The sequence below is a fragment of the Fundulus heteroclitus genome, chromosome 12, assembly GCF_011125445.2.
Source record: "Fundulus heteroclitus isolate FHET01 chromosome 12, MU-UCD_Fhet_4.1, whole genome shotgun sequence".
In the NCBI taxonomy this organism is placed as follows: domain Eukaryota; kingdom Metazoa; phylum Chordata; class Actinopteri; order Cyprinodontiformes; family Fundulidae; genus Fundulus; species Fundulus heteroclitus.
Window position 1 is genome coordinate 46,017,254 of NC_046372.1, and position 24,513 is coordinate 46,041,766.

General features: G+C 40.6%; 1 long non-coding RNA gene across 2 annotated transcripts in view; it reads right to left on the reverse strand.

Moving 5' to 3' along the window:
- LOC118565063 overlaps nt 1-15,763 on the reverse strand; it is an 83,112-nt gene extending 67,349 nt beyond the window's left edge. The window contains exon 1 of one of the 2 annotated variants that reach the window (XR_004932155.1): nt 15,506-15,763. This is a non-coding gene — a long non-coding RNA (uncharacterized LOC118565063). The remainder of the gene's footprint in view (nt 1-15,505) is intronic. The other variant, XR_004932154.1, reaches the window with a different exon arrangement.
- Nucleotides 15,764-24,513: the final 8,750 nt, after the last annotated feature.

A 24,513-nucleotide genomic window follows, 5' to 3' on the forward strand; every position in this document is an offset into this window, starting at 1 on the left:
ACTGTCTTGTATAGAAAACATCAACATTGGGATCTTCCTGTCTCGTTGGTAAAGTAGAAAAACCATCAATACTGTCTAGATTCTAGACGATAGGAGTGGTGGCCTAGTGGTCTGAGAGCTTGTGTCTTGGAGAGCCCCAAAGGTTCAAAACTCAGCCTTTCACTTTGGGTTTCTGAGCATGGATTGACCACCATTGACCAAGGATTGCTCCTCCTGTGCCACTCAGTGTGGGTAGCACACTGCTCCCTAACAGATGGGTAAATGCACTGACACATTTCCCATCTGTGGGACTATATAAATAAATAAATAAATAAATAAATCTTTCTTCCACCCACATGTGGTGCTTCTTTGTTCAGCCCAATTGGTCAAGTTTATGAAGTGTGGCCTTTGAAGAAGTTTTTTGGTTCATTAAGATCTTCTCTCACAGACCCCGTCTTCCGGTTACTGGGTTGTAGTCAGCATCAGTGAGGGTCTTATTTGAGCTGCGAATCTGCTGGTGTCTTCATGGACAGCCCACCAGATCAGTGCAGCTGAAAAGTTCTAGTTCTAACACTTGACTCCTTTCACCCATAACCTTCAGCATCGTTGGATAGTTGTGAAAGGCCTTGTTTGAGCAGCTATAAAACCATGTTATGTTCTGTTTGCCATAGCCATCAGGAAGTCATTACAACGTAAGCACCTGGGAGAAATTGGCATTAAAGGAAGATTTACACTTTAAGGCAAATAGTCTTAAGCTTTTAACCAGATGAAAGCCTTTTCTAGCTGAAATGCAGTTTTAAATGATATGTCTACACTATTTGTTTTGTCTTTTGCTCGTGTTTCTTTAGTTTGCATTTTGGAGCTTAGATTACACCTGATCATAGCCCTGCAGCAACAAAATGCAAATGAAATGAATCTTTTTTCCACTGTCTTTAGGGTTCATTCAAAAAATATCCATAACTATGTTTATCAAGGATGTATATAGTGTGTGTGTTTAATTAGGCTTAACTGCTGGTTGGCGGGTGTCTGTGGCAAAGTGCAACGCTTCACAGCAGTGCTTGGGTTTTGCTCAGGCTCATAACTGTCAAGTAAATCAACATCATTTCCAATTTCCAAGATCCTGCTCTCCTGGAGGTTAAGCTCCCAGGGTTATCTTCTGGCATGCTGTCTGGCATGTGCTTATGATTTGCAAAGGAAAGCAATGTCTTAAATGGAGTCTGTTGTAAATATATGTCCTCTAATATGAACAGTAAACATGTTTAGTAGGCCATATTTAGCTCAGCGGCCTGGACGTGTGTTAAAGGATCTTTTCTGGAGAGATGGCAGCCTGAATAATGATTGGATTTGTTCTGTTTGAGTGGGGTGGCAGGGAGGCAGGGGAGGGGGGGTCTGTGCTGGCAGATAGTCTAGTGGCACAGAGCTGCAATTTATCTGAAAGTGGGGAGGGAGGGGTATAAAAATATAGGTCTTAAAGAGAATCAACTTTCTTTCACTCCACGAACAGAGGTGAAACAGAGAAATCACACGTTCCAGCAGTATTGAAGTTGTAAAGTTTGCAGGTGTCAGGTGAAATAAAATCCTACAAAGCTGTAATTAAGCTCCGAAGAGGTTGCACCGTGGTTACCTGCTACGATCTGACACCAGCCTCCCTGGAGAGCTTGTGCCCATGGAAACAGGAGCCTGAGAAAAGTGTAGTGCAAGGGGCTTTTTTTTATTCCCCTATTTTCCTATTTTGTGACTATTAATTGGTTGCCAGCAGAACTTGACTGTGGCAAGTTGAAGCCTGCCCCTCAGCAGGTCTTTAGCTGAGACCAAGGAATACTGAGGGCTAATCGCACAGAGGGGTTTCTGCCAGCTACCAAGGCCAAGCCACCAAGGAGCAAAACTGTTTGCTTTGAACAGACAGCCGTTACTTGTCACGCACGTCTCTTGGTTCTTTCTTTCTTGAAGAGCTTGTTAAGATTTAGAAATGCTTTAGGAAACCACTATCTTTGTTTGTTTTATGCCAGTGGTGACAAAGCGTGGAAGATTAGGTTTTTCCCTCAAGGTGTTTTCCAAATGTAAAAAGAGAAAAAAGCGACAAGAAAAGCCACAGACCCAGATCCACCATAATGCACTATTACCTATTTTGTTTAATTTCTGCCCTTAATTCACAAAGCAGATGGGTCTAAATACATGTTAGACCATCAGCAGACATAAACATTGTTGTACCGTATGCTGGCAGTACCGCAGAACCATCAGAAAACAGGGTGGTGACAATTGACGCAGCTGCTATAAGAGCCATCCTGCAACGCCTCGCAGTAAAGGGACAGCTCAGTGTGGTCGAACATGAACCCATGCGTCCAGCTTGCTTAGTATCAACAGCTCAACCTTGTAGTGAAAATGTGTAGGTGATATTTTCTTTTGGGCCATTTAGCTTAGAGTGCTGTTATATATCATGTCCATCCCTTTATGATAACAGTGTACCCATGTTTGACAGGCTATTTCTCACTTCTATACAATATTATCTTCAACTGTCACTTTATGCATTCTGTATTAAATAATACTCTATATTGTCCAGAGATGGTATCAAGGTGTTCGCTGTTTGTAGCTGTAATGCTTTATCGGCTGGTTTTGCTGTTCTTTTAATATCTTTCTTTGCAGGTGAAGAAGCAGACTGAGGATTTTGAATCGTTATCTCCCTTTTCTCTCCTCTTTCTCTTTTACTTTTTCTCCTTTTTTCCCTCTTCTACCTACTTGTGTCAGTGTCCACTTAACATGAAATATCCCCTGCATCATTTCCTTTTGAGGATGCAAAGAGCTCATATACGATTGGATTATTTCCAGACAAGGCGCTGTGTTGGCCATGGTCAAGGCTTGAAAACTACTCATGTTTTGACTCCGATCTGATTAAATGTATCAATGAGTTGAGGATGACTTTTGATCATTCAGCTGAAGAAAATAAAGTCCCAAGAAAGCTCTGGAAGATTAGATTCCTTGTTCAGTTAAAAGAGAGGGCCCGCCTGTAAATTCGAGGAGACAGACAGACCAATGTATTTCACGTGATAAATCCCAACTCATACTTGCTGTAACACCCATCTTTAACAATAGCTCACTTAATCTTGGAGCATGGATTGATTTATTGGATGTATACAGAACATTATTGATTCTTCCCTGGTAACACCCTTCATTCTTCGAATAGGGTCACATCCTTAGATGCAAACTCTATACCAGAAGTCACTCATCAGACAGTCCTCATTGAACTTGTTGTGTCTGGTAATCACCATGAGCAAATCTCCTTTTTCGTTTTTCCCACTTCTCTTTCATCTTTGTTCTGGGTTATTTCTGGCCAACAAAATCCTCTCCCACAATTCTTCAGTTGTGCGAGAATTCTTTGGATCAGGCTGAGTTTCCGCTGCATCGTGCATCCTTTGTTGTGTAGTATGCAGGGGGTAAAAAGGGACGATTAGCCTCTCACAGCCCCCTTCCGATCAGGAATCGTGCGGTCAGGTGAAAATCAAACATGTTTGAAATTCAGTCGGCCCTCGTGAGTGATGGTGAGTGATCGTGAGTGATGGTGAGCACATCCTGCTGTTGAAGCAGAACTACAAGCGTCCACGAGCCGATTTCCCTCAACCCCCCACACTGTGCATGTGCAAACATGGGAATTCTTCTTCTTCTTCTCAGATGAAAACATAGAAGTGGAGAGAAGCATGACGGCGGTACGTGTGACATGGAGTCATGGAGTCAACTTGTAGGATTGCCAAGGCAGCGTGTTTCGTTCTAGTGAGCCTCATATTTAAAAGTGAGCATCGACACTTCCGCCTTTTTCTTCTTCTACTGTCTACGTTTGGCTTCCGGATAGACAAGTCTGAAAAGCGCCATCTGGATTTTGGACGTACAGTGTGAGCAGTCAGGTCGCATCAGAGTGTCGGGCCGTACAGTGTGAGAACAGATATGGTGAGCTGTGAACTTTAAAACCCTGCGGTTTCGTTGTACAGTTTGAGCTGTATCTGAGTACAACGATTGAAAATATCTTACAGTGTATGCCCGGCTTATAGCAGTAGGGTGGAGGGCTTTGGTCGCACACGGCAGATATGATAATCCAGAAAGGGGCAGAGGCAGACAGGCTTGGTCGATAGGCAAGGCAGAAGGTCAGTGTCCAAAGATCAGAAGCCAACAGGAGTATCCGACAGAGGCAAGGCAAGGCAGGAGAAAACAGAAACGAGACAGATCAGTAACAGGAGGTCAATACACAGAACGGTCTACTCACACAATGGCTTTAAAGAATCTGGCGGTTACACACTGGGAGAGCCAGGAATATATAGTGCTCCTTCCAGGTGTAACAGCTCACTAAGTAGAGCTGCCGCAGGAGTAACCGCTCAGCTCTGATTGCTGGTGCAGCACAGGGAGCAGGGAGTGACGTCATGGGACTGCACACAGGAGCAGACAGGAATCATTACGCCTAGAAAAACGGTATGGCTCTTCTTGGGATGTAGCCTTGAAATCCATATCTAAGACACTTTCCCTTTGGTACAATGGGGCCTGCAAGAGCCGTGCTAACATGGGGACGCTAAGAGAACCCGGATTCACGCAGGGCAAGTTAAGAAATGCATCATTGCCACACATAATAAGAAAAACATTTATAGTTTGAACTTTTAGACCTTTTTTAAATCTAATGGTTTCTGCTGCTTGGATCTGCTTGGAGCTGTACCGCTCTACAGCGGGATTGTGTCTTAAAAATCTCCCAAATCCACTCTGGTCTTATTACTTTCTACTGAGGCCTTCCTCTTCTTCTCATAAACATGAACATGGTTCGCTTCATGCGACTCTCAGTCACGTTCAAAGTCTACGGTGAGAGTTCAAAAAAGGTTAAAAAATACGGTGAGAGCAGTGGAGCTACAATAAACTAACGGCTAACTGCTAACCTAGCCACTAACCTAACCGGATACATAAAGACTAGAAGTGCGCAGCCAGCAAGCCGAAACTATGAAGGAATGAGCACACACACTGGCGTTACGTGAGCGCGTCAGAATGATTGGCATGTGGGACAACCAATAGAAAAGGTGATTCCTCCGGAACTGGAGGGGCAGAGGGGAATGAGAGCAGGAACAAAACTGTCAAAACCCTCAGTCCAAAGGGCAGATTGGTTCGTTTCTACAGGCCTGTAGCTCCTACAGAAAATTATTTTTAACCTCTTTTTTGTGAATACATGATGTATGTACTTAATGTATATTTTCTACTTCTTTCAGAATGGAAGGGCCATCTTACCCAGTATTACAAAAAGTGTTTCTGAACATGATTACCAATTATAGCTTTAATGGAAGAAGTGAAGGAATTAAAGGCCAAAATCATTGACAGGAACAAAAAAAAGGTATATTCTAGCTAGACGTTTGAATGTACTACAATATACTAGAATGGAGTATGTCATTATAAACGGGCTCAATACCAGGCATTGCTGCTGTAATGACAGCTGGAGGTGGTGACCAGGGTGGTGAGACACATGAAGAGGCATTAACTCTTGATCAGCAACTATTCAATTTTTTGGACTCTTAAAACATTGTTGTGGACTGCAAGACTATTTCAGCTTGTCACATGTTGCCTAGGAAAGATAACAAAGCAAAAGTTATCAAGTTCACCAGCAGAAATGAATACACATTATGAATAGACTTTTGTTTTCTCCTTTTTTGTTATTTTCCTTCTTTATTTTCTATTTCCTCATTTTGCCTCAAAACTTTGAAAACACCTCATTCAAGATAAGAATGATAATACACTAAGTCAAACAGAACTGTAAACTTTTATATCTCCTTAGTAAGACATATTAGATTATATAGATCCGGACAATAATTACTTCAATCATGTTACCAATGAGTGTTCCTATTATCAGGAGGAGCATTTAAATGCAATCATGAATACAGATCAGTTTAAGTCCCCATTTAGTGGTAAAGCCATATTGGAGACATGGATCAGTGATAGAAAAGAAGATGTCTTTGACTAATATGAATATTAAATGGGCATTCAAAACAGAAAATATAAAGATGGTGGAGGGGCAGCTCTTTATTAATAAAAACTTATAGCAAGTATGACAACATCAATAGAAAAGGTGATGGAATATTTAACAATTGAGATTATAATGGAAAATAGAAGGAATGTCTAAGTTGTTCATATTGAGCACTTGGATTCTATAAAGTTTTTAAAAAATCATATAGAAAATATGTGCACAAAATCTGGCCAATAAGATATTTATATCTGTGGAGACTTTAATATAGATCTCATGAGATCAAAGCAACATAAACCAACTGAAGAATTTCTATATATTATGTATAGTTTGACCCTGTTCCAAAAATCCCAAAACCCACAAGAATAACCCTAAAAGACAATATATTTACTAACAATACTGAGGACAATACGGTATGTGGTATACTAATAAATGATATTACTGACCACTTACCTGTATATATATATATATATATATATATATATATATATATATATATATATATATATATATATAGAGAGAGAGAGAGAGAGAGAGAGAGAGAGAGAGAGAGAGAGAGAGAAAGAAAGAGAAATATATGTTGAACTCTGTCTGGGCTGTTTAGCATAACGTTGTTCTTGCTGTTATCTCTAGTGGCAGATAATCCGGAATGTGCAGCATGGATCACAGCTACTTAGCTAGAAATCAACCTGCAGCCCTTCATGTATGTTAAACTCTTTATAAATCTTACGTTAAATCTGCCTGATGGAAGGGTGCTTATGTGTGTTCACACAGGGCCGGAGTGGGACTCATATCAGCCCTGGAGTTTCATGCCTCAGACCGGCCCACTTAAGATAACGACCTATTATTATTTTTAAAATATGCAGATTTATTTCATATTTCATCCTATTCCCTTTCACTTGTCGGATTTGTGAATTTACCCTTACCTTTAATGATAAAAAAATACATAACGGGCCACTGATATTGTTTGGTACAGAAAGCAATTACAATAGAACTAATGCTTGTTTGTTCACATACTCTGTTACAACAGCTCACCTGTTTCATGCTTACAATCCCCTCATCACTACTGGCTCTGCTTCTGAGGCTAGGCCTGGGCCTTTATCGCATTGTTTTTTTTGATTGTCTTTAAAAATTCCCTATTGTAATAGGAATTTGGCTTTATCTTGACAACAATAAATTAAAAAATATAATTAAATGCAGTTACTGTGTGCAGTTTGGTAATAAAAAAAAGCACACGTATTTCTGTAACTTGAGCCGTAATGAAACATTAAGAAAAAAAATTTATATATGTTACATTTTTTAATGTTTTAAGGAGAGTATAAATGCTTATCAGGCAATAATTGACATGCAATCACAGCCTCACAGTTACCTGAAAAAGACTGCAATAAGCTGTGAGTATTCTTTTTATCATCACTTTTATCATTATTGCAACATTATCACAGTATATCGTGATATAATTTAAAGTCCATATCCCGACCCCTATTTTGAACATGCTCATGAATCTCAGCACAAATGCAATCCCCCCCTGTTACAAAGCCATCTGATAAATTCAGGTTGGTGTCATGAATGTAGAGCTGAATCATCTAACATCTAAGGACAATATTCATACAAACACAGCACCACAATCTTCATTATATTAATAATTAATAACTAATAATAATAATAATAATAATAATAATAATAATAATAATAACTAATATTCGCTTAATGAGTAATCCTACCTGCCCACTCTGGACCTGTGGGCTCATGGCTGGTACTTGGTGCTGTATGTTGCTTCTGAACAGCTACAAGACTACTGAGGGGCTACAAGACAAAAGTGCCCAGCTATGTGCCGTTGCAGCAATACTATTATTTAAACCATAAAATGTTACATTATGTGCCACAACATTACAGAATTCAGTCTTGGTAATTAGCTTGTAGGGTGGTTTGCAGGTAAAGGTCAACATCTTTCTTTACTCATTTCATCGTCCTCGTTTGACCTTTCAAACTGTGAGCTCATTCTACTGAAAAAAGCTGCCAATTTTTGCACATTTAGCTGCAGCTGTCTCAGAGCTTTCCTCTTTAATTCTAGCTTTCTCCGCCGCGCTGCTCATGGACCGAGAGCACTGATGTCACGTCAGGGTGCACGGAGGGGGAAAAAGCTGCCAGTGGAGGCGGAGGCAGCTCAGGGATAGCGGTAACAGCAAAGCGACATGATCCACTCCACAGTGTCTTTACTGAACAGCGGCCAAAAAAAAAAAACAGAGCGACTGTGCCTGCAACCAACATATCAGACCGGCTCTCCCAATTAGCCACTCCGGGCCTGCGTTCACAAATGTGCACGTATTTGCAGTACGCTTTTTACAGATCTGGGTGCATTACTCTTTTAGTCTATTCCCAAACAAGCTTTCTCGTTTTTCTTTTTTCAACCCCTCACTTAACCTTCTCCTTTCATCTTTCCCAACGCTGATATCTACTCAGAGATTTGGAAAACAGTTTGACTTCAACCTTTGCTCTGCAGTTTCTTTGGCAATGACCTAAAGTAAAGTTGTTGTTCAAACGCACACACCCTGACGTGTCAAGGCAAAGAAATGAGTGGGCTTTAGGGTCATGACAAGGGGTCGAGACTGCACCATTTGTTTCTGAAAGACATGTCAATGTTTTAGCACGGACAGACTAGAAAGCAGCATAACTGATCCTCCAGGGGTCAGGGGTCAGACTGAATACCCTCTGCTGCTACTGGACATCTGCTTTTTTAGACATTTGATGAAGTGTATTGTGTAGTCTGTATATTTTAGATCTTTGAATTTGATCAAAATATATTTAAAATGAGTCACTGGACATTATGCATATATGCATATATGAACGTAGGGGTTATTTCTGACAGAGGCGATGCCACACTGTGTGTGTGTGAGAGAGAGTAATTCTTGTAAAATGGGGTTACTATTTTAAAACAAACACAAAATTATTATTATTATTATTATTATTATTATTATTATTATTATTATTATTATGATGTTTAACCTCATGTTTATTCCTTAGAAAATGCAGATCCTTGGCTTAACTATATATCATATTTTGCAGCTTTCATTGACTCTCGAAGCAGTGATCTTGTTAGGGTGATCACATAAAGAGAAACGATGTTTTGTGCAAAGCTCTCAAAACAGTATCACTTATGCAAAACAAAGGTAATGGGTCATAAAACGACAGTGGTGCAGGAGTTAGGGAGTTTTTCAAGCAGTTGGCAGGTTGCTGGTCCGATCCCTTGCTCTGACCGTCTCAGTCATTGTGTCCTTGGGCAAGACACTTTAACCAAATTGCTGGTCAGAGGACCCGGTGGTGCTGATGTCTGGCAGCCTCGCCTCTGTCAGTCTGCCCCAGGGCAGCTGTGGCTACAAACATAGCTCAGCGGGTGAATGTAATGTAAGGCGCTTTGCGGTCGTTGGACTAGTTAAAGCGCAGTACAAGCCATTTACCATGAAACAGAGCAACTTTGCAGTGATGCTTAAAGCCTTACTGGTTCTGCCGTCATCATCTGTTCACTTGCTATGAACATGAATAAAACATTTTCTTAGCTTTAGCTTCTTGCCGTACATCTCTGGCCTCTTTCTGACTTCATTTTAAATGAATACGCTGATACTGAAAATAGTCAACAACGGGCTTCTTTCCTCGCAGCATTGAAACTAGTGTTGTCAATGTGGGGGACTCACAGCTCTATAGCAGGGACAGCCTATGTCCACATGTCTCCTGAGACACCATCCTGTTGCTTTCACCATACTAAGTATTTAAACAAAACAGTCATGTCCATGGCCCGTCTGTCAAGGTCCTCCAGTGGCTAGCTAGGTGTCACATTTTTTCCAGACCTCAAAGGCCAGTTATAACAGATATGGGCCAACTTGCCACATTAGAGGACATTATGATTGTATGTCTCTGTTCTCTACCAATACCTGAATCATCTTAGGGGATTTTTTTTCCAAAGGTACAGCTTTATTAAATTTCCACTCTTCACTCTGGAGGCTTAGTGTTTGTTGGTTAGTGAGAGTAGTAGTACTCAGACACTCTTACTCCTGAAGTTAATTTACTGTTGCACTGGACAAGTTGTAACATAGAGTCTCTACTTGGTGGTGGAGCACTTTATGATGATGATTTTCTTTCTGACAGTTTCAGAGATTAAGTATTTCAGCCATTTTGTGTCCTGGACTTTTCATGTTGATTTTAATCCTTGGAATTTTCACATCTTTGTCCTTTTGAAGTTGATTATGGTTGATGATTATGGTTGATTATGGGTGATTACGGAACGTTTCTGTGTTAGCCATACACGTCTGCTCATGGTGCCAAGCTTACAGCCTGATGCCTGCATTGTGTTGTGACCTCTGGAGTCTGCCTCTTCACATGAACTGCTCTCACAGAACCATTTCCTGCTTTTGTCGCTCCAGCGGCCATTCACACATGGAGCAATGGATCTGGATAAAACATGGAGTCCTGGACAATTGAGCACAGAGTAAGGAAGCTGCTATCAAACCAGTTCTAATGTGCTACTACTTTTTTTTTTTTTTGTTACTAGTTTAAACATGTTTGACTGTTTGAGTCTGAATTACTATTCTGTTGTTGTATTTTTTCGTTTTGCTTTGTGCTGACAGAGTAGATAGCTAAACATCAAAAATGCTAAAATAACTTCTAAAAAAACAGTAAATATTAGTTGCATCAAAGAGAATACAATAACTCAAGTCCAAAATAATGTTTGCACAAAGTGCTTCTCTGCAGTCCATTGATTTAGTTTAGTTAATTAGCTAACACCAACAAGCTTTAAAGATGTACCTGGGTATTGCTGTGGAAACTCCATTAACAAAGACTGTGAAATCCACTCTTCAATGGGATAAGGAGTATACACGGCTGGTATCCAATCTAATTACGCTATATCCAAGTTATCTGATTGGGATTGCAGATAAGCAGGATGAAAGCTAATCTGTACTTTCTGTCACAGCAAAATGATAATGACTTGAACTCAATCCAACATGCACAGACAACCACCACAAAGAAAGAAAATATAATGTGTACACAGGAAAGAAGCGTAGGAACCGAAGCTTCATACAGCTGGCTTAGGTGTATGGCTACATTACCCCTGTAAGTATGCAGATAATAAACCGATCTGCATGTCGGTGTATGAACGTGTGTGCGTTAGTGAGTGCATTTGGGTGAATGTGGCTACAGTGTAAAGCGCTTTGAGTGGTCAGTATGACAGGAAAAGCGCCAGTTCAGTCCATTTACCATCTGTAAGGTTTCTTAGTAGCTTTGAGTGTTTTTAATATGCTTCTGAAATCAGATTCTGATTCAGTATTCAGAAGATTAAGCACTAGATCAATTCACGGTGGACATGTGCTCAGCTATGTTAACTAAATTAGTCTTGTTGATAATGCGCTTGTTTGCATGTATGGCTCAGTCAGCGCCTGCTGATCTGTCACCTCACCTCCACAGTCAGCCATAATCCTGTTCCCAGACAGGCTGATGCCAGATCAGCACTGACTTTGGGCAGGAGGGACCCCAGTCTCCCCAAATTAAGTAATTCCAGGTTTATTATAAGAATACACCATTTTGAAAAATTATGTATGCCTATTGTACTTTTTCATATTTGCTCGCCTCAAAATTAGAAAGTACAATGCATTGATTAGGTTTTGTAAGGATGCAAAAACATGTTTGAAATTGATAGAGCCAGGCACAAACTGACACTTAATTAACAAAATAGCATGTGAACATCAGCTTGCACTGTGATTTAGATTGTTTCATTCTAGTTCTGGCTGGATGTTTGGGGTCGTTGTCGTGCTGGAAGGTGGAACTCCTCTTCAGTCCTCAAGTGTTTTGCAGGATCTAATAGGTTGTCTCATAATTATAAACTCATAATTTCTATTCAGAGATATCCATTTTTCACTGCAACGTCTTACAGGACAATGATGCTCAAGCTTATACGATGTCTGCGAAGAGGAACAAAGGCCAGGGGTAAACAAACAAACACCTTTTCTGTGTCAACGGTAAACTGTAGCTTCCTTGGCGTTCCTGTTGGTCAACTCTGCTTCTGATCAGTCCAAGTAATGTTAATGTACTAACCATTTTGATCTACCATCTCTATGTACAGTATGATTACTGAAGAAAAGAAAAAATATTCTATTGTAATTGCACCTTCCAACGAAAGTTGTCTTCTGCGTTTATCCCATCCCTTAGGGAGCAGTGGGCAGCACATAGAGCCCAGGAAGCATCCTGGAGCTAAGCGTCTTGCTCCAGGACCCATAGCAGCAGTCTACGGGTTTTGAACCAGGTACCTGCAGCCTTCTCAGAACGCATGCTCTGACCAGGAAGCACCAACTCCCTGCTTAAAGCATTGTGTGCAATCACTACCTTGAACCAAGACATTGTTTATTATTTATTTATTTATTTATTTTAGATCAGGGGTTCCCAAACTTTTCAGCCTGCAACCCCCCAAAAACAGTACCAGAGACTGGTGACCCCCATTTAGCAGGAGTATCAGTTTTGGTATCAGTTTTTGTAAATAAGGAAATACTAAATCATTTTAGCACATCAGCATCAAATTATCTCGCAACCCCCCAAGAGGGGTCTCGCGACCCCCAAGGGGGGCTGACCCCCACTTTGGGAACCCCTGTTTTAGATGATGATCACATAAGTGTTTGCAAGCATGACTCAACCGATGATAATCTGCAGCTCCTGGTGTGTCCTGGTGTGGGATGCTAAAGCTGCATTACTTACAAAAGGCAACTCTGAAATGAGAGCCATAGTAATCATAGTACTGTAGTGGCTTGCAGCCAGGTGATAAAATAGTAATGTGTTCTAGGGCAGGTAGAGGCATTCAGGTTGCTGAAAGAATAACAAAAGAATACATAGAAGAACATCCCGAGGTATGTAGCTGCCAGTGAACTACTACAGTTTTGATAGGAACTGTATATACTCAACTATATATTTTTCAAAAGTGATGCTGGAGACTCTAAAGAGTTATTTTACTTGACAAAGACATAAGACTTATAAAGCTGTTTGTGAAATGTATACACTGAAGCAGAAAGTTTGTCTTTGGCAGCACAGAAATGTATTGTTGGACAGCAGTCCCTCCTGAAAAGCAGCTCGCAACCGTAATCCCCTCTACACCAAACTTTACACTCAACCCAGTGCAGTCAGGTTAGTGGTGCTCTCCTGGTCAATGCTAAACCCTGGCTCATTCATTGGATTGGCATTCAGAGAGGCATTAGTCAGCACTCCAGAGAACATGTCTTCACTGTTTCAGAGTCCAGTGGCAGAGTGTTTTACACCGCTGCATCTGCACTCTAAAAATCCTGCTTTGTTACCACCCTGGAATTCACTGAGCTGCTGAGAGCGACCCATTCTTTTAAATATCGTTGTTGGACCGGTCTGCATGACTAGGTGCTGGAGTTCATACACGCTCTAAATAAAATTAGTTGGATAAAAAATGCATATTACACATATAATAAAAAAACACAGCATTAGCACACAACTGCACCAAAGCAAAGAGGAAAACATTGCACATACAGACTCCAGTCCCCACAAAATGTGTGGTCAGGTAACCAAATAGCCTACACAAAATAATGTTGCCATAGCAACCACAAAAACAAAGTTATCAATAGCCTACCAAAGTGAGTTGTAAATCTAAATTAAGATTCAACAATGGGAGTTTAATCTACCATTTCTGTTCACACGGCCATGAAACATTTTTAAGTTGATCAGTTGAAGTCAGTAAACGCTCTGATCTGGAGCGTTTCGATCAACATTGATCAATATAGTTTTATAGTGACACGTGATTAACCAGTGACTATTAATCATTGATGATGTCAGGTTGGACAGATTCTAGACATTTCAAAATAAATTAAGTAATAATATCAGAGCGAGGAAAACCCAATGACAACTATTTTGATCAAACTTACTTATAAATACATCCTAAAACCTGTCAAATGTTGTGAAAAGTGGCCCAAAGCAATTCTTCCAGCCCAACATGTTCAGAAGAAGCCCAACTGGACGAAAACGCGGCCAATCTGACAACACCCCCTGTGGGCATTGGAGGGATTGGAACACCTGAATCCGATGATTTGGACAGAAGGCCTAAAATCTCCAGTGATATACTGACCATAAATATTTCTTTTTATGAGAGAATAACTAGCAAACCATTAAACAGCAAAATCAGAGAAGGTTACACCACAAAGCATGACCACATACTTTGAAAACTTGTGTTTTTAATAATACCTGCCTGGCCATATTCCCACGCTGAGGACATACTGTGTACCTACAGCTTTTAAAGGAAATGCCTGTCTCAAGGATTAAGAGTGTGTCTCACTTTAAGCATGTCCCTTCAGGGAGTCAAAGAAGCTGTGAAAACATCCAGAAAATAAAGCATAGCTCCTTTCAAACTCATGCCAGCCTTTCCAGGGTTCACTCTGCTCCGCTCTCCATCTTCCAGAACTCAACACACAAATCCGTCCATAACGCAGATTCAATTTCACCTCCTGACATTTCGTTGGGCTTTTCGTCTTTTACTGGATGCCGGGAGATAAGCAGCTGCACTTTCTTGGGCGGACACGCCGAGCGTGTGAGCAGAATAAAATCATGAACACTGGGGCAAAAGAGCAAAGCATTTAGAAGCAGATAAACACAAACTGGTCCGATCAATACGGCGACCATCAAGTCTCATTAAAACAGTCTGGATCTTTAAATGTGTTTGCGGAAGCGGGGATGAAACGTGCTGCAGATCAGATTACAGAGGTAAGTCTTGTTTTATTTACAGAACACATATGGAGCGGGATTCACCATCGCCCCTGAGCATGCCTAGAATTTTGATCAAGCGCTACTGTCAGACCCCTCCAGCTTAAGTCTAGCGTAAATCTTCCCCAAGTGATCATCCTCCTTCAAACGATCCATCATGTGGTTGTCTCATCATGATCCACTGTTTAAGGAAAGCACCAAAAGATCAATAGCCAATACTGCAAGCAGAAAGCAAGACATTCTGTTGTCCACTTGTTAGACGGGTGCACCTCTTCCTTCTGGCCCAATCAGAAAGAACCAAAGGGGATCTGTAGGAAGTTAGATTATATGCTACAGAGTTGTTGAAAATGCACTCAATTCAGACGAATTAATACTTAAATCAATAACATGTCTGAATCAGGAACCTCGTGGGGCTGTCTTGTCAGCTTGATTAGATTCCGGAGGAAAGTGGGTTGATGAGTAAACATGAAGGCATCAATATTGCATGACACTGCACATGGAAGCGTTTCTTTCTTTAATGTGTGTAAGCGATCTGGGTCAAATCCTCCTAATTCTCTGTGACGAGTACCACCTCGCTTTCCCTTCATAGATGAAGCTGCTGCACCGAAACGTTAAAGAGAGACGGAAAGGAGTCAACAGGAAGAACTGGTGATAAAAGTGAGGTAAAAGGCATGTCCTCGTACAGCAGTGCAACACAGAAACCGGAGCTGATAGATGATAAAAGAGATGAGAATGAAGAAACAGTGGTGAGTCAGTGAGGAGTCTAATGCCAGGGGGGGGAAAGAGAAACAGGTCTACCTTGGTGGTGTGTCGTCGGAGCTCTTCAGCGGTGCTGCTGGAGCTGGAGTTGCACGGTGTTTGTGCTTCCCCCATGAAATGAAGCAGATGTCAGCAGAGACACCTGCTCTGGCTCAGCCTCCTCCTCCGCTGCCTGCCAGGCCCGGGCGTCGGGGGTCGCCACCCTGCCCCAAAACACACATATCCCTCAGCCCCCTGGCATGCTATTGTCTTAAGCACTGCTGCGGATTTGGGGACTTATTAGGACATTTTCGCACAATTCTAATGTGATGTGTCACCATTATACGCTGAAGATTCAGGGCGACCTTTGTAGAGTTGTGTTTAGAGAACTTTGTGACACAGGTGTTGTCGGTGATCCCAAAAAAAACAAGTCTGCGATTGCTTTGATAAGAAAAAACTAAATTAGTGGTAAGCATGGGAATAAATTCTAAGGAGCTTACAGTGTTTTACTCGGGGAGGGTGGGGGTGCACACGTGTGGCGGTGGCTGGCCATCTGTTTGGGGCTGTTTCATGGTGGGCCCGCAGCAACGGACTGACAGTGTGGCTGTCCAATCTCAGCTGTTTGAAGAGGGAGATTAGGGGGCGTGGGGCGAGGGATTTCTCTGACGCCACACACAGAATCATGCGGTCTTCATGAGTGTAAAAAAAAAAGTCAAATGTTGTGTAACTTGGCAGTGATGGGTAAGAAGAGTTCTTAGGTCTTAAAATGCTGTTTTAATCAGGCCCCAATCGGCAAAGTCATGAGGAAGAGTGACCTACATTCATCCCCTTCTGAATGACAGATGTCCCAAGTGCTGCCGAGTGGCGAGATGTGCTTATTCTTCTGTGATTACAGCAGCACATCACGCAGCCATTAGCCTCTGCAGCAGCATATTTATTCTCATGCAGTACATTTGTGTTGTTCAGCTCATCCTACGGCATAAATTAGAGCTAGTGGGATGAGCTCACTTCACTATATTGGAAAAAGACACATATAAAGCCAAAGTGTCTCCAGCATTTCAAAAATGTTACTTTCTATTTAATTCTTGCTTTTACCCAAGGTGAATACAACTTCATTAGTTACCAAGGTCCTTGTTCACAGAGTCTGTTGATGCTATTTACTTTTTTCCCATTTTGTCACCTTGCAGCCCAAAACTTGAATTTATTTTATAGGGATTTTGTATGATAGTTTAGCATAACATAAAGTATAATTATGAAGTGAAAGCAAAATGTGTGTAATCAGACTACCGAAAGTCTCACATGGATCAACGGATCTTGGTAAAACAAATATCTATTTATAACCAAAAGTTATATATTGTCAGTATATATGGCCCAAATGTTGATGACCCCCTCATTCGTTCACAAAGGAATATACTTTCTTTTCAAATGTCCATCATTCCTCTGGACTATTTTTTAATCAGCAGCCCGCTGCTGTCTGACATATGAGACATTGTGATATCCTATTGCTGTCAGTGATCATGCTCCTGTTTCCTTAACCCTACTAAATAAAAAAGTAACCCCACAAACCAAAAGCTGGAGATTTGATAGATCGTTGCTTAAAGATAAAGAATTTATCAAATATAAATATAGAAATATAGAAGAGTGAGCTTCATTCTTGGAGTACAATGATCTACCAGGGACATCACCATCTATCCTCTGGGAGGCAGGGAAAGCAGTGATAAGAGGTAAAATAATATCATTTTTATCTCATAAAAAGAAGATAGAAAACAAAAAGATTCAAGAATTAGAAGTAACCATCGATTTACAAGATGCCTCCCATAAAGAGGGAAAGCTGGGATTAAATGAATATATTGAAAAGCAAAATATATTTTTAATACAAAGACTTTGAATAGAAAACATTGAACATGGCAAAAAAATCAGGAAGTTTCTTAGCTAATCAGCCAAAACTAAACAAAGAAAAAATAACTATATTTGCAGCTACAGACTCAACTGGGAATACAGTATTTGATCCTGAAAGTATAAACAACACCTTCTGAGATTTCTATAAAGTTTTATACACGTCACAGATAAACCCATCACACAAAGATATTGAACAATTTCTGGATGAAATAACTCTTCCTAAATTATCAGATAGTCAAACAATGACCCTGGACTCCACCGCTGACAACAGCTGAAGTTCAGGAAGCTCTAAAAAGCATGCCCAATAAAAAGGCTCCAGGTCCAGATGGATTCCCAGCTGAGTTTTATAAAGAATTCTGGAACATTTTGGCACCAACGTTCCACAGAATGTTGCTGGATACTCAGGGAAATAGCAGATTCCCGGCTAATATGAATTCTGCTACTGTTAGTCTCCTGCTTAAGCCAGGCAAAGATCCTGTGTTTCCTACCAGCTATTGGCCCATATCCCTTATTAACATTGATATTAAAATAATCTGTAAAGCTTTTGCAAAAAGATTATATAAAGTCACTCCTCTCATAATACACCCTGATCAAACTGGTTTCATTAAAGGAAAGGCAGTAATCCACAAATGTATGCAGATTACTTAATTTAATAGATTATTCCTATAGTAAAGATATTGAATCCATCTTTAGATACAGAAAAAGCATTTGATAGAGATAACTGGAAACTTTTGTTTGCTACTCTACATAAATTTAGTTTTGCAACTTTTTTATGAATTGGTTAAAACCTTTATATATTTCCCCAACAGCCTGTGTCAGGAATAATAACCAAACATCATAAAGACTCATTGCCAGCTATTACACACACTCAATGGCAATTGTTGTTGGCTAGGGTGGCACAACCAGTTATGAAACAGCTTTTTTCCCTCAATGATTTTAATCTTTTTTTTTATTCTTTTTGTATTTACTCAGATTATCTTGGTCTGATATCAAAACTAGTTTGATGATGTGAAATAGCTAGTTGTGGCAAAAAAAAAAAGTAAAAACAGAGATGATTTTAGACATCGCTAAGTAGCATAGATAACTATTATATTGCTGAAAGATGTTATGTTTGCAATGTGTCGTTTTTGTTTTGCCCTCTTGTTTTGTGTCCCGACCCGTGCTCCAAAGTTCCTCCCTGGGTTTTCCCCTCTTTGATGTGACAAATGACCAAACTGCCTCATTCATCCCAACAGAAATCTGGCTGCGTAAAAGTCTGGCTAATCTGTGGGCGTACTGGAAATGGGATCACATCTATCACATTACACACCTGTGCTGTTGTTCTTCACCTTCTGGCCAAGGTCAGATTTCACATCACACACATGCACACAGAGGATTATACGCACCGCTGTTTCACTTTTTTTTCTTTCTGCTCTAAATCCATTGTGGGAGGCAAAATGGGAAAAAAGACCATGCCATCCTGTATGTGATACACTGTAATAATGCTGATGACTCAATAAGCGTTCAATGCCTCCCAGTAAAGAGACTAATCCTTCTTTTTAAAGAAGATATTGAATTATATTTTGTTTTCAATCATTTGCTTGATTTTCACAGGGCTGCTCTTCTTTAAAGATTACCAGTTTTCATGCTTGAATATATCCTTCTGAAGGACATTTTGCCCTTTTTCTCATCTAATATCATCCATAAACCCTGTAGGATGAATGTTAGGGTTCATAATACACAGAACTGACAGCAAGGTAGGAAGATTCATGACTGTATTAAGATACATATGACCTGCAAATGGGGCTACACAGTGCCGCAGCTGATTTTCGCAGATGATTCCTACATAGAGGTGGCTGAAATGAAAACTTTTTTGGTGACCTTCCTGCTGAGGCTGCCCCAGGCTCTGCCTTAAAGATAGGAGCTCTGCAATCTGGGGGGAGCTCAAAGCACAGCCACTGCTTCTGACCATCAGAAGGAGCCAGTTGAGGTGATTTGGGCACCTGATCAGCTCCCTGGGCGCCTCCCTTTGGAGGTTTTCTGGGCACATCCCACTGGGAGGAGACCCCAGGGAAGAACCAGAACTCCAGGAGGGAACTATATTTCCCATCTGGCCAAGGAACACCTTGGGGTCCCCCAAAATGAGCTATATAAATGTCCAATTGTGGTACGTTATGTGAAATCGTATGTAAGTAATTGTGATGTATATCTGTGGCTATAATAACAGTATTTCATATGTAGATACTTTTTTGCATATTATTATTCCAGTATTCTCTCCAGTATTTGTTTTTGTACTTGCTTGAAATAAACGAGTAAACTAATAATAAAGTAGCAAACCTAGAGGACAGAGGTGTATTCCTCCCAGATGTTTTGGATGTTAGTCGTTGGGGTCAAAAGCCTATGATTGATCTACAAATCTAGAAATAAAACATCAAATTGTTAGATTAACATTAAATGTTTGTATGCCACAAATAGTTTTGAGTTGTTTGTAAAAATAAATGTGTTACTTTTGTACATCAGACTGCTTTGTTATTAAAAAATATGAAATAAAAAGTAAGCTTGCATTAAAATAGTAATGTTGTAGGTGTTTTGGTTTCTGTCAATAGTTTGAACAGCAGTTGTGGTGTCTCTGCACCTTTTTAAAAAAAAAATTCTATTGCAAGCACCAGGATTTAAAGCCCCAGGCTTTGGTTTCCTGGGGTAACCCAACGCCTGGGGCTTTTAGGTCTGACACGTTTCCATTCCCAAGGGGCCATTCATGTAAAACAGCCTAATAATGTATGGTGAAGTTGTGAGGAAAACTGCGGTACCACTCCGATCCAGCTGGTGGCGGAAAGAAGACACTATGGGTCAAACAGAGAAGGCAGACTGGGGAGCTGTTTATGTATCCTGCCACTTATCTGGACTTCTGAGAAACAGGGAGGGAGAACATACAAGTGGTTGAGCTGATGGTGATATATCTCCTTAACCCCTTTTAGACTGCCCCTACCCTTTTCCTGCACTGTTGTTTGAATAAATAAAACAGGACAGCCTCTCTCTGCCTGCACAGGGTATGCAGGGGTGTGGGTGACAGAAGCAGAGAGAACAGAGGAGACTAATCTCTCTGCTCCAAAGTTTGCCTTATTGAGTTAAAATATTTTTTATAGGTTATAAGAAATGCACTGAGCAGATTTGGCCCCACCTTAGCTTTCTTTGCCACCATCCACACACACTCACGCAGTGGCTGGTGCACTACAGTAAAATGAGAGAAAGTCTCGGCAAGTATGGATTTGTATTAAATACTATGTGCCCGGCTGCATCTAGAAAGCTTTCTTTTTTTCTTCAAACGTGGTTCATGGTCTGTAAATAGTTCACAGTCCACCTACTTGGGTTTACATGAAAAGCCAGTGTTAGGGAAATGTGTGTTTTCTGTGCACACGGAAAATGAACGGGCTCAGTTTGATCATTAGCACTAAAGTATCAGTCTTATTACAGAACTGTGGCGATAAACTTAAAATGACAACAACATCTTGCAAAGATTTTCACATTTCATATCTGGTACTTGCAGATATTTCCCCCAAACTTAGCAGACGTTTTAAATGCCTTTTCTGCCATGACTAACAGATCCAGTGTGCAGACTGTCTGGCCGATTAAATGCTTCACCAACGGGGTTTTCCAATGCTGCCTCCCTGGCAAGACCAGCCTGGCAGCAGGTCTCTGCCTCTCTCGCTGACTTCCGAATACAGAATCAAAACTGGCTCATAACCTTGGTGAACTGACTGCACCGTTGAAGTTTGGTAGGTGTACTTTCTCGACAAAAAAAAACAAAAAACATTTTAAAACTATGTTTTGTGTTAAGTTACGGATATAAAATTGATTGATTTGTAAACTTGTAGTCTCCTTAGTGTTCATTACCCCCCCCTTGTGGTGGACAGGTTTTCTTGCAATGCACAACCCCACCCAATGATCAAAGCCTTCTTGAAAAGCCCTACCCTCAGACCAGGTCCTTTTTCCCATGACAATAAACCCCGGGGAAAGTGAAATCCCCTGTTTGGAAACACATGGGCTTTTACAACAATTAGGCTATCATTATTTTTAGACTGTTTAAAGAGACAGTGTTTGTTTTTAATACATTTAAAATGTCTAAAGCTGCACTATTAATAGCAAACTAAAGTATGAACTGCTGAAAAAATGTCAATCATATTCAGCTTTTTTTAACATCTATTAACCGGCGCTGATTATGTACAGAAGCTGGTCCCTTTGATGTGTTTGCACTCATATTACACCACATGCTCCCCAGTAGGTTATGTGTGTGTTTATACCACACGCTTGGTTGCCAAGTGTGAAAACAGTTGTTGGTCATGTATAAAACTTCAAAGAACCTACATAAACAGCTATTAAAGAAGTTTACAGTCCAGGTTGCAGGGTACTTTGAAGCCTGGAGCTGATGCCAGAATGTCTGGATGCACACTGCTGATGTACCTCATTGTATGTCACTGTAGAAGCCAGGGTTAATGGGTCATCTCCCGCATCTCAGTTTGTCAACAATGTGAGGCAGTGATGGCAACCAAAGTACAGAAGTTCATTAAGTTGAGAGGATTAAACAGGAAAAGAACTTCTGAGTAAAGTCTTAAGTAAAGACTGGTGGAAAGGAAATGAAGACAACACAGAAATTAATAGGAGGATAGGCTCTGCAAAAATAAAACAATACATTTGTCTTTTGAGTAGCCTTTTTAAGAATAATTGTGAAAGATTCCTGAGTGATGATAAAGATCTGGTCCAATGTTTCGCAGCCAGGATGGATGCCACACTGCTCCCCCTCTGAAGCCTGAAGTTCGACAATCAGTTGTATCCTCCCTTCCAACACCTGAGGATAAACTTTCCCAGGGAGGCTGAGAAAAAAAGATCCCTTCATTGATGGAACCCACTCTCCAGTCTCCTTTTTTAAATATTTGGACCACCAACCTAGACTGTCACTCCATATGACATTGTTGAGACATATCAACCATGGCAGATCGACAATGCCCAGAGCCATCTGCATCTCTGGATATATTCTGCCCACTCTGTGCACCCTCCATGGCAACCTCTGCTGTGGTGATAGGTACTGTCTTCACCTGAGTCCCCAGACTCAGACAACATCCACAGTCTGGTTCTGCTGATTTCCCTGAACCAAATAAAGCTGGAGGGCAAGTCCTGCTTTTCTTTTGTAGCTGTCTAGATGTTTGCAAGATGCAATGCTACCAACAAAAACTCGTTCTCCAAAGTTCAGGTGAGAATCCAACTCACCTCCAGGTAGTGATCAGTTGACTTCTCTCCCTCTCCTTTCAGATGTGTGTCCGAGACATACCGCAGCTGTAATGCTAGCATTAAATATTCCTCCTAGAAAACACATTGTTACACAACCAAGAAACTTTGTGCTAAAACATGATTTTTTTTTTTTTATCAACCCTGTTTGTGGTGATCCTGGACTGCATCTCAATCAGTACTTGTAAAGGAGAGTTGTTTGGTTTGGGGTATAATCTTTACTTATTGCTGATGATATAGATCTTTTGCTCAGGTCTGAGCTTAAAAAAGACATCTAATGCTTCCTGCTGGTCAGGGGAACTCAAGGAGGGTAGTTATTGTAGATGGAGTTGGGACTAGATGAACAGATCTGGGTTCATCTTCAAGTATTTTAATTGTGTGTTACTGTGATGAAAGAGTGGAGCCAAAAGGCAAAGCTCTTGGTTAAATTCTCCATCTCTGTTCCAACCCTTACCTGTGAGATACATGAGATCAAAAGAAAAGGACCTCGGAGCTTCTTCCATAGGGTGGGCCGGTTCCTTATAGGCAGGGGTGAAAGTAAGCCGGTATGGTCCAGTACTGTGTATCGCTAAAATAATTTAAGCCCGTACGCAATACCAGCAAGCGGGGAGACCCTTGGTCTGTAGATGGCAGATGGCAGCTTATTCTGATGGCAGCTTATTCTGGCTTCAACTGGACTTATAGCTTTTATAGAGCTTTTAACATAAATTTAGCAAAACAAATGTAGGACATTTTTTGAACTCCAAATGCATGTCCTGATATGTTGAAGATGTATAGAAAAGAAAGAAATAGCATTTGATTTAGAGCACAAGGTGGCTGTGAGAAAAGAAGAGAGTATTGACAGGTGCTTACAGGGGTTCATTTAAGAAACTCATTAAAATGGATGAGGAGTTCTAGGATGGGTCAAATGTTTTTATCTGGAGCTAGTGGGACTTTCAGATTGATTGACAATGCTTAAATAAGCTGGGTTTGAAATGAAAATTATTGGCGTTTTTCCCCACCTCTGATTGACACTTCACAAGTGGCTTTGCTGACTCTGTCGAAATTTCATATCCATTCACATAAATTAGGTTCTTTGTTGCTCACTGTGAATGTGAAAATGAAAAGGGCAAAATTGATTCATGCTAGAAAAGATGTTGTTTTTGCAGAAACTGTCAACAAATTTCTCCAGGATCAATAACAGCTCATTTTCTCTCTCTTATATGATGTGTGAGGAAACATCGGCTCTGGTTTTTAGCCTTTCTCCATTCCTGTCAGGCTGCACACGCGCCTCACACACCTCATGTCCTTGGAAGATTAATAGCTGCTCACAGTTGGTTGCATTAAATAAGACTAATGCGCGATGATCCGGAATGACAGAAAACTGAGCTAATTATCCGTTTCTCCACCTATACTTTAAATATAATCCCTCATGCCAATCATTGTTGGTAATTGCTGAACATTGTGCTTTTGGCCCAGCCATGTTGGGATTTATAATTATGATTAATAATGCATCTTTCCACCCTTTGAACCATTTTGCGTTTAAGTTACTCCACTGAACATAGAGTTTATAGAAGACATTAAGTCAATCTTCCATTTCCGTTCAGCATCAAACTCAATGAAAAGACTCTGCTCAGATATATTGTAATAGTTGGTCAATTAACATTGCAAATGTAACTAAAAGTACACTAAATATTGCATAGTAGACCATTTTTTATCCATGCTTCTATTTTCCAGATTTAGGTCACTGGGACACATGGCGTCCTTATCTTTAGCAGTACTCCCTTGAGGGCTAGTTTCTCAACATCAAAGCCCAGCTAGAAGGAGCTTTGGAAGAATAAGACCAGCTTCCTTGAACAAACATTTGATTTTGTTGCCAAGTTAAATAGCTAGCAGGATATTTAGGAAAATAAATATGAAGGTTTAAA